Source organism: Callithrix jacchus, chromosome 9, assembly GCF_049354715.1.
Source record: "Callithrix jacchus isolate 240 chromosome 9, calJac240_pri, whole genome shotgun sequence".
Taxonomy (NCBI): domain Eukaryota; kingdom Metazoa; phylum Chordata; class Mammalia; order Primates; family Cebidae; genus Callithrix; species Callithrix jacchus.
The window spans coordinates 60,879,356-60,897,510 of NC_133510.1; positions in this window are offsets into that span (position 1 = coordinate 60,879,356).

Consider the following 18,155-nt stretch of genomic DNA (forward strand, 5'->3'; position numbering starts at 1 on the left):
AGTTTTTGTTTTCAGGGGTAGAGAAAATAAATCATCCTTCATCATTGTTTCTGTTGTTACTTAGTTCAAGTACCTCCTTTGCCTCACTTAACACCAAAATTATAAAAAGATTACTTCACTCATAATCAGGGTTATGCAAATTAATTCCACACCATTTTCCGTCCATCAAATCAACAAAAAGCAAATTTTGGTGAATATATTGTGTTTGCAATAATGTGAAGACATAGGCACCTCTATACATTGCTGACAAGTGTGGAAACCAGCCTGCAGTACATGGCAAATGGTCATTATCTATCAGAAGTACAAGGTCATTGACTAATTCCAGGGCTAGGAATTTATTCTAGATTTTACAGATATGAGATATGAAATGGCATGGATGCAAAGCCCTTCACTGCACCACTACTTGTTATAGAAAAAGATCAGAAAAAATTAGAATGGTTTTCTCCATGAGCTGGAAAAATGAATTATATAGTACAATGTATTAAATAATCTACCATTTGTGGAAAGGGGAAGATGATAATATATCTTTATATTTTATTTGTATATATTCTAAAGTATCTAGAAGGCTACATGTAAAATTAATAATACTGCATCTCAGAGGGTGCTGGTTTGTAAACTGAACAATGGTGAAAAGGAGACTTCTTACTTTTATACATTTTGGTTTTAAAAACATAAATGTATCATTGTTTTAAAATTTAATTAATTTATTAAAAAGATTATTTGCATGGAAATCTATTTTTCTCACCAGATTATATACCATCCCTTCTACCTTTTCCACAAATGGTAGATTACAAAACATAGCTTTGCACTTTAATATTTTCGCCTTTCAATGTATCTTGTAGACCTTTCTATTTCAATACCTCCAGATTGTACTCATTATTTCACATAGGTGGCTGGCTTTCATTGTACTTATCTTATATAATTCATTTTTCCAGATCCTAGAGAAAAACATTCTAATTTTTTCCTATCTTTTTCTTCCTTTTCATGGTCTCATTGCTTAGACCAATGCATAGCACATAGCACCTACTCAACAAATGTTTACTGAATAAACACTAATAATAAACTATTGTAGATTAAACTTTCTTGAAGGAACGACAAACATCTTGCCCTAGCTCCAAGAATTTTTTATGTGACATTGTAGGACAGCAGAAAGTACCTGAGAAGATAAGAAAGTAGGATGCAAGGGAAAATGCTAATTCTAGATTCACTCATTTTTTACACCTTTCCAGAGTTTTTCAATGAAGGTTAGAGTGGGTAGAGTGAGGAGCATAACTTGAAAATGTACATTAAAGAAAGAGAAATATAAGAAATTTCTGGTAGAAGCAGCTGCTTCTTCAGTTTCCAGTAAACTATTCTGTTTTGTGGATCCCTGTATTATAAGTAGTTATAGATTTTTACTTTAGGTTTTTAAAAACTGTTTGATGTTGTTTTCCAAATACATTTTCCTTGTCTCCGATTTAAAGTAGCCAGCCTACATTTGCTCCGTTGAAGTATGAAGGATTAGCCCAAATGTTATATCCTGTGGCTTAGAGCACTCATTCTCAGTGTTGGATGTATGTTGGATCCATAAAGAACTTTAAAAATAATACTGATGCCCAGGTCCCACCTCAGAGAATCTACTTTAATTGGTCTATAAGGTGACACAAATGTCAAGTTTCTTAAAATGTCCTCCAAGTGGGCCGGGCGCGGTGGGTCACGCCTGTTATCCCAGCACTTTGGGAGGCCAAGGCAGGTGGATCACAAGATCAAAATATCAAGACCATCCTGGTCAACATGGTGAAACCCCGTCTCTACTAAAAATACAAAAAATTAGCTGGGCATGGTGGTGTATGCCTGTAATCCCAGCTACTCGGGAGGCTGAGGCAGGAGAATTGCCTGAACCCAGGAGGCGGAGGTTGCGGTGAGCCGAGATTGTGCCATTGCACTTCAGCCTGGATAACAGGAGCGAAACTCCGTCTCAAAAAAAAAAAAAAAAAAAAGTTCTCCAAGTGACTCTAATACACAACAAAGATTAAGAATTAGTGGTTTATAGCATTCTCCTGCCTTTGTGTAGAGATAAACCATCTCCAAAATCAAATGAATATAGAACTTGTTATTTATTTTGAATAATTAACTCTTACACTGAAGAATGTAAAACTAAAATGTCGTATTCATTTTTTTTTCTTCTGAAGGGTAACCTAGATTTCACTAACTTTATCTTCTTATTTTTTGGAGTTTTTTAATCGCAGTTTAGGTTCTGGGATACATGTGCAGATCATGCAGGATTGTTGCATAGGTACACACATGGCAATGTGGTTTGCTGCCTCCATCGCCCCCGCCCGTCACCTACATTTGGCATTTCTCCCCATGTTATCACTCCTTTACCTCCCCAGCCCCTGCTATCTCTCCCTAGCTCCTCTGAAACAGACCCCAGTGTGTGATGCTCCCCTCCCTGTGTCCATGTGTTCTCATTGTTCGACATCTGTCTATGAGTGAGAACATGTGGTGTTTGATTTTCTGTTCTTGTGTCGGTTTCCTGAGAATGACGGTTTCCAGATTCATCCATGTCCCTATAAAGGACACAGACTCATTGTTTTTTATGGCTGCATAGTATTCCATGGTGTATATGTGCCACATTTTCCTTGTCCAGTCTATCGTTGATGGGCATTTGGGTTGGTTCCAGGTCTTTGCTATTGTAAACAGTGCCGCAATGAACATATGTGTGCATGTGTCTTTATAACAGAACAATTTATAATCCTTTGGGTATATACCCAGTAATGGGATTGCTGGGTCAAATGGAATTTCTATTTCTAGGTCCTTGAGGAATTGCCACAATGTCTTCCACAATGGTTGAACTAGTATACACTCCCACCAACAGTGTAAAAGTGTTCCTATTTCTCCACATTCTCTCCAGCATCTGTTGTCTCCAGATTTTTTAATGATCACCATTCTAACTGACATGAGATGGTATCTCAATGTGGTTTTCATCTGCATTTCTCAAATAATCAGTGGTGATGAGCATTTTTTCATATGTTTGTTGGCCTCATATGTGTTTCCTTTTGAAAAGCCTCTGTTCATATCCTTCACCCACTTTTGGAAAGGTTTGTTTTTTCTTGTAAATCTGTTTCAGTTCTTTGTAGAATCTGGATATTAGCCCTTTGTCAGATGGGTGGATTGCAAAAATTTTTTTCCCATTCTGTTGGTTGCCAGTTCACTCTAATGATTGTTTCTTTTGCTGTGCAGAAGCTCTGGAGTTTAATTAGGTCTCATTTGCCTATTTTTGCTTTTGTTGCCAATGCTTTTGGTGTTTTAGTCATGAAGTCCTCACCTATGCCTATGTCCTGAATGGTTTTGCCTAGGTTTTCTTCTAGGGTTTTATGGTGTTAGGTCTTATGTTTAAGTCTTTAATCTATCTGGAGTTAATTTTAGTGTAAGGCGTCAGGAAGGGGTCCAGTTTCTGCTTTCTGCACACTGCTAGCCACTTTTCCCAACACCATTTATTAAACAGGGAATCCTTTCCCCATTGCTTGTTTTTGTCAGGTTTGCCAAAGATCAAATGATTGCAGATGTATGGCATTGCCTCCAGGACCTCTGTTCTGTTCCATTGGTCTATATGTCTGTTTTGGTACCTGTACCATGCTGTTTTGATTACTGTAGCTTTGTAGTATAGTTTGAAATCAGGTAGCATGATACCTTCGGCTTTGTTCTTTTTGCTTAGGATTGTCTTGGCAATGTGGGTTCTCTTGGTTCCATATGAAGTTTAAGGTAGTTTTTTCCAGTTTTGTGAAGAAGGTCATTGGTAGCTTGATGAAGATAGCATTGAATCTATACATTACTTTCGGCAGTATGGCAATTTTCATGATATTGATTATTCCTAACCATGAGCATGGAATGTTTCTCCATCTGTGTCCTCTCCTATTTCATGACATAATGACATTCAGATATAGGAAGCACAATGATCTCTAGGAAGATACAATGCAAAAAGGTCTTCTCAACAAGGCATTATAATCAAACTGTCTAAAGTCAAAGATAGGAGGAAGATCCAAGATGGCCAAATAGGAACATCTCTGGAGTGCAGTTCCCAGTAAGAATAATGCAGAGGGTGAGTGCCCACTGCATTTCCAAACAAATTTTCACTGCCCACAGACCAGCAGATTCCTGGGCTGAAAAGTACCATGAGTTTTTAACATGACAGTTTCAGTCTGTACCAGGTTGGTGCACAGAAATGCAAACAAATCTGGGCTGTTGTTTCAACTGGTGCCTGGAATGCCTGGGAGTTAGAGCCGCCCAGTCAACTGAAAGGGAGGGGCTGAGACCCGGAGCTGGGCAATCTGGCTCACGAGTACCACCCACACAAAACAAGCAATCTGAAACACTCTGGATTGAGAGTTTTTCAGCAAGTGCAGCTGGATCTAGGATGGTCCAGCTCAGTGGCAGGAAGGGCATCCCCCATTACCAAGGCATTCTGCCACTACCAAGGCAGTTGATACAGCAGCTGGGCAGAGCCTACAGCAGCTCAGCAACACCTCTGCTGGCAGACTGTGACTAGACTCTGTGTGGGGCAGGGTATGTATGAAAAAAGGGAGCAACATGACAGAAAATTATAAATAAAGCTGACCTTCCTAGGACAGACGACCTGGGAAAAGAGGCAGGTCCTTTTGGAAGAGTTTGTTTCTTGAAAAGATCAACAAAATAGACTACTAATCAGATTAATAAAAAAGAAAAGGGAGAAGAATCAAATAGATGCAATAAAAAACGATAAAGGGGATATCACCACTGATTCCACAGAAATACAAACTATAATCAGAGATTAATAAAAATATCTCTAAGCACATAAACAAGTAAACCTGGAAGAAATGGATACATTCCTGGACACTTGCACCCTCCCAAGCATAAACCAGGAAGAAGTCGAAACCTTGAACAGACCAATAACAAGGGCTGAAGTTGAGGCAGCAATTAGTAGCCTACCAACCAAAAAAGTCCAGGTCCAGATGGGTTCACAGCTGAATTCTACCAGATGTACAAAGAGGAGCTGTTATCATTCCTTCTGAAACTATTCCAAACAATACAAAAGGAGGGAATCCTTCCCAAATCATTTTATGAGACCAACATCATCCTGTTACCAAAACCTAGCAGAGACTCAACAAGAAAAGAAAACTTCGGGCCAATATCCATGATGGACATAGATGCAAAAATCTTCAATAAAATACTGGCAAACCAATTGCCACAGCACATCAAAAAGCTTATGCATCACTATCAAGTAGGCTTCATCCCAGGGATGCAAGGCTGGTTCAACATACGCAAGTCTGTAAATGTAATTCAACACATAAACAGAACCAAAGACAAAACCACATGATTATCTCAATTGATGCAGAGAAGGCTTTTGACAAAATTCAACAGCCCCTTATGCTAAAAACTCTCAATAAACTAGGTATCCAAAGAACATATCTCAAAACAATAAAAGCTATTTATGACAAACCTACAGCCAATATCATACTGAATGGGCAAAAATTGGAAGCATTCCCTTTGAAATCTGGCACTAGACAAGGATGTCCTCTCTCACCACTCCTATTCAATATAGTTCTGGAAGTTCTAGCCAGAGCAATCAGGCAAGAAAAAGAAATAAAGGGTATTCAAATAGGAAAGGAGGAAGTCACATTGTCTCTATTTTCAGACAACATGATTGTATATTTAGAAGACTGTATCATCTCAGCCCAAAATCTTAAACTGGTAAGCAACTTCAGCAAAGTCTCAGGATACAAAATCAATGTGCAGAAATTGCAAGCATTTCTATACACCAATAACAGACTAACAGAGAGCCAAGTCATAAGCAAACTCACATTCACAATTGCTACAAAGAGAACAAAATACCTAGGAATACAACTAACAAAGGATATAAAGGACCTCTTCAAGGAGAACTACAAACCACTGCTCGAGGAAATAAGAGAAGACCCAAACTAATGTTCTCACTCATAGGCAGGTGTTGAACAATGAGAACACATGGACACAGAGAGGGGAGCATCACACACTGGGGGACAAGGGAAAGACAGTGGGGGTTGGGGAGGTGGGGGAGTGATAACATGGGGAGAAATGCCAGATGTAGGTGATTGGGGGTGGAGGCAGCAAACCACATTGCCATGTGTGTACCTATGCAACAATCCTGTATGATCTGCACATGTACCCTGAACCTAAAGTACAATGAAAAAAAAAGTGAAAGATAAGAGCGAATCCTAAAAATAGCAAGAGAAAAGCATGTAGTTACCTATAAAGGAAACCCCATCAAACTAACAATAGGTTTCTCAGCACAAACCTTACAGGCCAGACGACAATGGGATGATATATTCAAAATGTTGACAGAAAAAAGCTGCCACCAAAGGACACTATATCCATCAAAATTATCCTTCATATATTAAGGAGAAATAAAGCCATTCCCAGACAAGCAAATGCTGAAGGAATTTGGTACCACTAGACCAGACCTAAAAGAAATGTTCAAGGAATCCTAAACTGGAAGCAAAAGAACCATATTTACCATGAAAAAACATTCAAAATATAAAACTCACTGGTAAATCAATCACACGAAAGAAGACAAAGGGCTCAAATGGTACCAATACAGAAATTCACCAAACCACAATGACAAACAATAAAAGAAAAAGAATATATAAAACAATTAACAATATGACAGGAATACCACCTCACATATCAATAATAACTCTGAATGTAAAGGGATTATAGTCTCCATTTAAAATGTATGGAAAGGCTGAATGCATTAAAAATTATGATCCAAATATATGCTACTTACAAGAAATTCATCTCATTCATAAAGACACATACAGACAGAAGGCAAAGGAATGAAAAAAGATATTCCATGCAAATGGAAATCAAAAGTGAGCAGAAGGAGCTGTGCTTGTATCAGATAAAACGAACTTTAAGAACAATAAAAAAAGACAAAGAAGTTCATTGTCTAATAAAAAATGATCAATCCAGCAAGAGGAGAGAACAATCCTAAATATATATGCACCAACACTGGAACATTCAGATTCATATGCCAATGTTATTCGATCTAAAAAGAGGGATAGAGTGCAATACAAGAATAGCGAGGGACTTTTAACACTTCACTCTTTGCATTACACAGAGCATCTAGAAGAAAATTAAATCAAAAAAGAACATTGAATTTAAACTGAATTTTAGACCAAATGAACCTGACATTTACAGCACATTTTATCCAACAACTGCAGATGATACATTCTTGTCACCAGCACATGGACCATGTATCCCAGAACTTAAAGTAAACAATAAAACAGAAAATAGAAAAATAAATAAATAGGAAAAAAAAGATGTTGGTGAGGAAGAGGAGCAAAGATAACTCTTATATACTGTTGGTGGGAATGTTAACTAGTATAGCCATCATAGAAAACTGTATGGAGTTTGCTCAGAAAACTAAAAACAGAATTACTAATCAATCCAGCAATGCCACTATCATGTATCTACCCACAGAAAAACAAATCAATATAAAAAAGGGATATTTGTACTTGAATGTTTATTGCAGCACTATTCAGTATAGCAAAAATATTGAATCAACTTAAATGTTCATCAACTGATCAATGGATAAAGAAAATGTGGCATATGTGCACAATGAAATACTATTCAGCCATATAAAAGAATGAAATCTTGTCATTTACAGTAACGTGGATGGAACTAGAGGTCATTATCTGAAGTAGAATAAGCCAAACACAAAAAAGGCATATCCATAGTCTCGCTTATACCAAGCTAAAAAATTTGAACACACAGAGGTAGAGAGGAGAAAGATAAATAACAGAGGCTGGGAAGGGTGAGTGAGGGGAGAGGAATTATTTAAATTACATATACTTATTTTCATAAGTTTATCTAAAGAAAATTCTTAGAGAATAGCAAAGGCATTATTGAGAGCAGACTGAGGTTATAAAGGTGAAATGTGAATAACTGAAATACTCATTCTGTTAAATAATATTCAAGGCTGTATTACTATCCCACAAGAAGGAAATATACATGTTTCCAGATCACTTACAATTACATTAATGATACAGTTCATTTATAGAGGAATAATTACTGTTTCTCCTATGTTTCACCTTGAGGACTAGGTACTAGAGAAATAACAGTGAAAAGTCCATAGTCTATATCATTATCAAACTTCCAATCAAAGGCAAACTTAAAGGAGTAGGTGATTTGGGTGTCAACAGAGAAGAAAAAACACGGTCATATTAGAGGAGGTAATGCATTCTTTGAGTACTAGCAAATGCTTCCTAAAGGAGCTGACATATAAATTGAAGGATGTATAAGAATAAGCCAAGACAGGGGATATTCTGGGAGGAAAAAAGAACATATACATACACCTGGAGAAGAGAGAACCTAAGGCATTCAGTGGGCTTCAACAAGTAGATTGAAAAGACAGGACTAAACATAGACAGGGAGTTGGGGGTGCCAAGAAAAGAGGCTCAAGAGAAAAAGCAAGTAACAGATCATGAAGGGACTTGTCCCTGTAGATCAAAGTGTTTTCTGGAAAACAGAAAAGAACCTGGATTACACAAAAGATTTTTTGGAAGACTATCAGAGGGAGGCAATGTATTGCATTCCACTGGTAGCACTTACTGGTAAATTCCCCAAAATAAAATAGGTCAGATGTAGAAACATAATAAACAAGACAAAAATTAATAAAACATTCTAAGGAATTTGAATTTTATTTTGTGGGCAACTAAGACTAATAAAGAGAATTTACATGTTCAGATTTGCCTTTTAGATAAATGAGTCTTGCAGTAGTGGAGTCAACTGAAGCTGGGGAGAGGATATTGAGAGCTGTTACAGTGACATAGTTGACAGATGGTGGCTTAAGTAAGGAGAGTTGTAGTGGAAAAATAAGAGAATGGGAAAGAGTACATTTGAGAGCCAGGTTTGATCACAATGGTAGCAGCTTTGCATTTCTGGACATTAAAAAGCCATGGCTTTAGTGGCTTGGCTTTCAGGAGCAAGAGAAAAATCTCAAAGGGGTGGAGATGTAGAGGGGAGGGGTAGCTCTTCCTTCCTCCTGAACATTTCTGTGAGGTCCCAGAGTCCAGAAAACAGAATTGCCCATTACCCCCACTTTAAAGACTATGTAAGTTGTCTATTTTATTTTCAAACACCTCCTGTTTGGCCTTAACATCTAACCTTGACTGTCCTCATAATGGGATGTAAATTTATTAACACCCTTTAGTCAGTTGCCTGCAACTATATGTTTTGGCTGCCTCCCAAGTCTTTAATTCTTTTATTGATGCATTTCATGATGGTTGTTGCTTCTCTTTAAAAGCTTTTTTGCAATCGCCGAGTTTTTAGAATCCTATCTGTTTTTCTCCCATCCTGTCTTTCATTAAAATTGATTTTCTCAGCTTCTCACGTATTTCTGTATGAGGCAAAGAATTTTAGATAAATACCACAACCTAAGCATCAGAGGTGGAGATGGAGGACAACAAAAACTAAGTAATGCTATTTTAATTGCAATTTAAAGCCAAAAGGCAAAGACTTACTAAGAGCTGTTTTCATTACAGTTGTTCCATGCATGAAATGAACCATTACACATTGGAAAAGGAGAAATTATTCCAGAGTGGCTTAGTTATAACAAACAAAATGAGTTCCAACAAGCTGTTTTTAGTCCCATGGCTTAAAAAAATGTATTCTGTTGGTATTTGGATTTTTTTTCTAATGTAACATTATATTTTGAAATGTTATTTCATGTTATACTCTCTTTACATAACACATTTGCACTGAATAATGACAGAAATGACCAGCTGGTCTCTAGCAATTATAAAAACCTTTATTGGAGGCAACAGGATGATGGCAGATGGCAATTTCAGGTTGAAGTCTCACTAAGAATAGATTTGTAGCATCTTGTTGATGTGGAATATAGTACAACCTTTCTCTAAGTCTATAAGCAGGATAATAGGGTGGTTTATTGAGATACTAATTTGCATTTTGATCTCAATGTATTTTTTTTCTTCCCTCATTAAAACAGGAAAAACTTTTGGATTCAGTGTACTTGAGTTCCAAGGCTGAAGACAAAGTGTTCAAAGACAATGCCTCTTATCAACTTTTGGTTTTGAAAGCCTGAATTGAGTAAGGCATAATAAGCCAATGAGAGGAGGAAAGGAAAAAGAAGGTCTTTGGGGTTGAACAGCAGGAGGAACAATTTCATTTCTTTAACAAGGCCAATTCTGCATGTCTGGGAAGAGGAAAGCGGTACTCCATGGAGCAGTAGCATTGACCCTGGCTCCTTTGCAAGCTGTGTCATGCATCTTGAGAGACTGCACCAAGAATCGAGACCCTCACCCTTCCCCTAGGCTTGGTGCAGGTCTAGCCACGCCACCTACAGCTATGTGGCCATCAACTGTAAGTAGACATTCTGAGGTGAAAAAAAAGAAAAAGAAAATATAAAGAGACTATTGATAAGGTGAGTCACGTGTTTTCATAATGACCATAAGCATTTGAGTAATAAACTCGGTGATCATCCTATTGAAGGCAAGAAACTCTAATTTTTCAGAGACTATATAGACCCCTATTCTTTCATGTGACCTCAGAAATGCAGGGCCTGGACCATCCCCTTCTCAGCTCCATATTCTATGCTGGGCAATAAATTTCCCATTACCCTCAAGAATGGAGATTTGGGATCTGTTTTAAAATGATTTAGAATGATAAGGTAATGTAATATATCTTGCATTGGCATATAGTGAAGTAAAATTTAAACATTTCACAAATGTAAGATGATACATTATTTAAGGTAGAATAATAGAAAAGAAAGGGTCTTGAAGATGTAATTCCAGATCACTCTGTACTTTATTATAATATGTATTAGAAGATAAGAGCAGTAGAAAAGCACTGACTTTGGTGGGGGGAGGGAAAAGAGCTGATTCCGGAACTATAGATTTATGTCTTGATTGGGCCTCCCACCACCATATTACAGTCAATGCTCCTGACACCAAAGGGTTAATTTGATCATGTTCGCCTGCCCTGCCTGCTTTCCGTCACTTTCCTCCTTTTTCCATGAAGCTGAAGGTCCTGGTAGCTGAAGGCTACTGTTGAACACTGAAACTTCACCTTCACTGGCTACTTTATAGATAACATTCATGTGACACCGTGGTAATGGTCATTTCAGTAGTTTTCCCAGGAACTTGGGCCAGCTTCTGTCCAGTTCAAACCTGAGACCACTGACTCTTCAACTGGGCCTGCACAAGTGCCCAGGAAGTGGGCTTTCGACATCAGACAGCCAAAACTCTACCCTCAGATCACGCTAATGCTGCCATTTTCTGTACATGTATTCTATGAAATGCCATGAACTCTGACTATGCCTGCACAGAAAAGACCTGCTGTTATTGTTCCTCACTGCCAATCACCTTTCCCCATACCTTAGATCACTCCACTTCCCTAGCCCATAAATAAACAACTCCCATGTCCACCCCTCCAAAGATGAGACTTACGGGCTCATCTTTGGAGGGGTGGACATGGGAGTTGTTCTTCTACCTCCTCATTTGGCAGCCTTGCAAATAAATCTTTTCTCTTATACAAAATCTGTGTCACAGTGATTGATTACTGCGGAATGGACTCGGACCTGGCCAGTACATTCCTATGAACTTTTTCATTTCTGTCCTGAGTCCTTTGTGTGGAGACAGGGGTAAACCCCAGTGCTTCAGAGTCCATGGTCATTGTCTTTCGCGAGTCAGGCTTGCACCCGATCCTTCTCTTCACCAGACTAAATAATCCCAGTTCCAGTAGGTTAAGCTCCCAAAGTCTAATTCCAAGAGTTTTGTTCCTCTCTTTACACTCATTAAAAGCATTTCTGTTTTCATATTCTATCATACATTTGTGCCTAAGACCATTAAAGGGGATGCGGTATAAGGGCAAAAACCAGGGGGTGTCCAACAAAGCTATACAGGATTTTCAGAGGCAGCTTGAGCTGCTTCATGTCCAGGCTCTGCTACATCCTGTCTGTGTGATTCCAGGAAAGTTCTCTAAGCTTTTCAGATCTCAGTGTCCTTATTGTATTAATCATACTTCCTATTTTTTTTTTTTTTGAGATGGAGTTTTGCTCTTGCTGCCCAGGCCTGGGTGCAACGGCGTCATCTTGGCTCACTGCAACCTCTGCCTCCCAGGTTCAAGTGATTCTCCTGCCTCAGCTTCCCGAGTAGCTGGGATTACTGGCATGAGGCACCATGCCTGGCTGATTTTTTGTATTTTCAGTATAGATGGGTTTTCTGTATGTTGGTCAGGCTGGTCTTGAACTCCTGACCTCAGGTGATCCTCCCACCTCGGCCTCCCAAAGGGCTGAGATTACAAGCATGAACCACCCCACCTGGCCATACCTCCTATTTTCTTTATCTTATGATGTTTTGACATCTTGAGGGGGTAGGGCAGGGCTTACAGATGGGGGAGAGACAACCCCTACCAGGGCTAGTTAATCCCTAAGAATAACTCACCTGGGAGCACAGTTTTCACATGGAATGCCACTAACCCAGAGTCTGCATCCCCATCCATTCTCTTTATCTAACTCCCAGACACTAAACCAATATTCTTCCTGTGGGAAACCATCCCAGGGCCACAGACTAGGCAATAAAAAATTACTCCTATGGCCCAGAACCCATTAGAATTATTCAAACTAACCAGGCTTAAACCATTTACTGTGCCCCACCTTGCCTTTCCTGCAGAAACCCAGTTAAGGCTCTGGCCTACGCTGTCTCCTCACTCATGCTTCTGCCTCCTCACCCATTCTGGCTCTTCCATGGTGGCCCTGTATAGTCAGGCATGCCCCCTTCTCTGGAGAAATGTAAGAAATAATTTTTTTAATGGCATTGACCTATGTCAATCACTCAATCACCTCCATAAATTAAAATCCCTTGGGTACAATGAGACTCAAAATTCAGGTTGATTGTAATAGTAGGTTGTCAGAAGGATTACAAGACCCAACCATGCATGTACATGTAAGTCCTTCAAACAGCACTCTGCACAGTAAGTGCTTAGTTGATGCTACGTGTTATCTTTAACAATCTTTAACAAACAACTGTTGAGAACAAAATCTCCTCACCTGGCTTCTTCAGTTTCTTCACTGGTTAAGGTTCACACCTGTAATCCCAGCACTTTGGGAGGCCTAGATGGGCAGATCACTTGAGGTCAGGAGTTCGAGACCAGCCTGGGCAACATGGTGAAACCCCAACTCTACTAAAAATACAAAATTTAGCTGGGCATGGCGGCACATGCCTTTAATCCCAGCCACTCAGGAGGCACAGGAATCACTCAAACCTGAGAAGCAGAGGTTACAGTGAGATGGGATTATGCCACTGCACTCCAGCCTGGGTGACAGAGTGAGACTCTGTTTCAAAAAGTAAAGGGACCATATTCCTACACAGCATGACTTTAGAAGATTCCAACAATAACTGTTGCATTATAGCCTGTAAAAACATGTTGCTGTTGGGGCAATCTTATTGATCTAATAATGCTGATAAATAACTTCTTCAAATGACTGGATTATTAAGGCAATTTAATGACAGTCATTTTACCTTCTGGAATGTTGTTAAAACTAGACAGTTTTCCCAGGCGACTCCCAGCTGCTGCTAAATCCCAATCTTTCCTTACTGGGAAGGAAAGGATTACGAAGCAAACCTGCCCACAGTGGAAATGACTGTCACATCATCTTCGTGTTCTTGAGAAGGCTCAGCCACATTTCGAAACAATTTCCACATCAGAACAACATTTTTTTCTTTTACCTGCTTTCTCATTCTCAGTATAAACCAGAAGCTCCTGCCTAGGGCACGACACTCAAAAGCCACTCTTGATGGTGCTGTCTAAACCTGAGTCCTGATATAGACATCGTGGCACTTCTATTCACCTTCTGCAACTACCTCAGACCTTTAAAGTGATATAGGACATAAGGATATCAGGGGATTTGTGAAGGTATTGAGAAATAAGGAAAAGGCTTTTCTGCTAAGATAGTAACAGTGACCCAAAACTTTTCATATTAGCACACAAATGCTCATTCCTTTACCCAACAGCTGTGGTAGAAGGGAGGTAGTTAAGAAAACATAAAAGCAAAAATTCTTCAGAATTTAATAAGCATCAGAATGACCTGGAGGCCTTATTAAAATGCAGACTGGGTGAATTCCACTTCTGGAAAGATGGAGTGGAAATACTTTTTACTCTTTCTGCCACTAAGTAGTAAACTGAAAACCTTGGACATTTTTTGTCTATCTATTTATCAATCACATAAGACAACTCAGAAAGGTCAAGAGAGAAAGTCAGATAGACAAAAGCCTTGAGACCTGAAGAACCACTCAGGATAATGAGTTCCCTAAGTTTTCTTTTGGCTTCATATATCCCAGACTTGGAATGGAAGAAAACAGCAACAAGGAAATGCCAATTGTCTCAGACCAAAAAAAAAAAAAAAAGCCCCAACTAAACGACCAGGAAAGGGGCAGCCTAGCAAGACAGAAAACTTTCTGAAAGGACAAACTTCACTCCAGCTAAGCACCACAGAAACAAACAGTAGCCTCACCTTCACTGACCAGCAAAGTTGGAGGGGGGAAGCCTAGACGTCTGTCCTACTGAGGCCATCAGGAGACGTCCCAACTGCTCTGCTGTGCGGTGTTAAAGAAGACCTAGTAGGGAGCCAGGATTTTCTTCCCTCCAATCAGTAATGAGTCTTCATCCTATGCTAATGGAAATCACATGGGGATCCTGGACTTCCCCAAACACCTGGCAATAATAAGGCACCCTTCCCTTTCCTGCCTGAGGTGGTATCTGAGGAGGCCTAGTGTAGAGTCAGGACTTTCACCTATTACCCAGCGATAATAAGACCATCCTCACTGCAGTACAGTGGAGACTACATAGTCTCCCACCCCTACACAGTGCTAAGGAACCCTCTTCTTTTAATGCGGGCCAGGTGGAGAATCTGGTTTTCTATTCACACCTTGGAGAAACAAGGTAATGCACCACCTCCTTATTCTCCTGCTAGAGCAGTATCAGAGAAAGCCAACTAAACCAGAGGTTTAAATAAGATCCAGAGTGTCATAACTTAATTTTTTTAAAATTTAACTTGCAACTGCAAATCACTCATCATATCAAGAATCAGGAAAGATTTCCAACTGAATGAAGAAAAGACAATCACTAGATGCTAACATCAATATGATTGACAGAAAGATTTTAAAGCAACCATAATAAAAATGTTTCAATGAGCAATTAAGAATATGCCTAAAGAAATAGAAAATGAAAGAATAGCCTCAGCAAAAAAAATAGAAAATCTCAGGAAAAAAATAGAAACGCTCAGCAAAATAATAAAGGATATTTCAAAAACATGGAAATTTTACTAGTGAAAAATATAATAGCTCAAACAGAAAATCTCAGTGGATGGAATCAACAGCAGATGGAGGAGGCAGAGGAAAGAGTCAGTGAACTGAAAGAACAAGAGAACCCAATCTGAACAACAGAAAAAAAAACTAAAAATAAAACCAGAACCTCAGAAACCATGGAACTATAACAAAAGATCTAACTTCTGTGTCATTGGAGTCCTAGAGGAGAGAAAAAAGAGGGTGGAACTGAAAAAGTACTCAAAGAATAATACCTGGAAACTCCCCAAATTTGGTGAGAATCTCAAACAAGCAAAACTCAAAGAAATTCATACCAAAACAGGTTATAATTGAACTGCTAAAAACAAAAGACAAATATCTTGACAGCAGCCAGAGAAAAACACCTACCTAGGGGAAAGAGTAATTCAAATAACTGCAGATTTCTTATCAGAAACCATGGAGTTCAGAAGGAAGTTGTACAATATTTTTCAGGTATTGAAAAAAAGAGGAATATAAACCCAGAATCCTGTATCCAGAGAAGATATTCTTCAGAAATAAAGGGGAAAATCCACACATTCTCAGATGAAGAAAAACTAAGAGAATTTAGTTTTAACAGACTACAAAGAATGACTAAAGGAAGTTCTCTAGAAAATAATAAAAGAAGAAATCTTGGAACATCAGAAAGGAAGAAAGAACATGGTAAGCCAAAGTGTAAATAGACACAATGGACTTTTATTGTCATCTTGAGATTTCTAAATTATGATTGCTGCTTGAAGCAAAAATTGTAACACTGTATTATAGATGTGATCCTAAGTGTATAGACAATGCTTAAGACAAGTCTTTTATCTACAGGATAAGGAAAAGAACTAAAAGTGAGGCCGGGCATGGTGGCTCATGCCTGTAATCCCAGCACTTTCAGAGGCCGAGGCTGGTGGATCTCCTGAGGTCAGCAGTTCAAGACCAGCCTGGCAAACATGGCAAAACCCTGTCTCTATTAAAAATACAAAAATTAGCCAGGCACGGTGGCACATGCCTGTAATCCCAGCTACTAGCAGGGCTGAGGCAGGAGGATCACTTGAACCTGGGAGGCAGTGGTTGCAATGATCAGGCCACTGGCATTTCAGCCTGAGTAACAGAGTGAGACTCCATCTCAAAACAAAAAAAAAAGTGAGGTAAGTTTTCTATATGTCATTTAAACTGTTTAATCTATATTTCATTAAACTACTAAAGCCATGACAATAGACTTTGTATATATAATAGGAATATATACGGACACAGACACTCTGGAAGATAGCTTGGAAATTCTTTTAAAAGCTACACGTGCAACTACCATACCAGCAATTATACCCCTAGGCATTTATTTCAGAGAAATGAAGACTTAGGTTCACACAAACAGTTCACAAATGTTTAAACAGCTTTATTTGTAATAGTAAAAGAAATAACCCAGGTATCCTTCAATAGGTGAATGGTTAACCAAACTGGGATCCATCCACACCATGGACTCTTGATAAAAAGACACTTGATGCAGCAGCCTGGATGAGTCTCCAGAAAATTATGTTGAGTAGAAAAAAAAAATCACAAAGGTTACAGACAGTATGATTCCATTTATACAACATTCTTGAAATGACAAATTACACTAGTCAAGATCAGATTAGTGGTTGCTAGGAGTTAAAGTGGGGGTGGAGGTAGGGAGTGAGTGTGGCTGTAAAAGGACAACATAAGAATAGCTGCGGGGATGAAAATGTTCTCATCTTGACTATATCCATGTTAGTATCCTGGTTTTGATACTGTCCTATGGGTTTACAAGATGTTACCATTGGGGAAAACTGAGGAAAAGGTATAGGGAATCTCTCTGTGTCATTTCTTCCAAGTGCATGTAAACTATAGTTACTTACAAATAAAAAGTTTAAAAAATTCAAATTCCTAGGTCCCTCCAGAGTTTTTGATTCAGTAAGGCTAAGATAGTACCAGATAATCTGCATTTTTTTTCAGTTTCAAAAAATGTACTTTTCTTTAATTTTTGATTATACTTTAAGTTCTGGGTACATGTGCAGAATGTGCAGGTTTGTTACACAGGTATACATGTGCCATGGTGGTTTGTTGCACCCATCAACCCGTCATCTAGGTTTTAAGCTCTGCATGCATTGGTAACATTCTCCCTCCCCTTTCCCCCTACCCCATACAGGCCTCAGTGTGTGATGTTCCCCTCCCTGTGTCCGTGTGCTCTCATTGTTCAACTCCCATTTATGAGTGAGAACATGCAGTGTTTGATTTTCTCTTCCTGTGTTAGTTTGCTGAGAATGATGGTTTGGGCGAAGGATATGAACAGACACTTCTCAAAAGAAGACATTTATGCAGCCAACAAACATGTTAATCTGCATTTCTGAAAAAAAACCCCAGATGATGCCAATACTGCTGGTTAGGACCACACTTTGATAACCACGGTCCTAGAGAAAGAAGGATTTTATACCAGGGAAAAGCTTACAAGAGGCACTTTTATGCCCAGCAACTCTTTTATCCTATCAAAAAACAAAATGACAATATAAATAGCCCCTTTCTAGGGTGCTAGGTCCAAAAGCAAGAGAAAGAAGAGGGACCCAGCCTTAAGCCTAGATCTGTTAGAACTTTAAGACCAATGTGGAGAGTGACCAGAGATGTCACTGACCCTGTGGTCATGGTAGTATGATTCCAGCACCTTTTAATAAAGTGGTCGCTAATCCTGGCTTCAAACTAGAAACACTGTGGTAAAAATACGGCTTTCTGGGCCCTACCTCAGAACCAATGAAATCAGAATCTCTTAGGTGCTAGGAGAGACACACTTCTATACTTTTCACCAAGCTT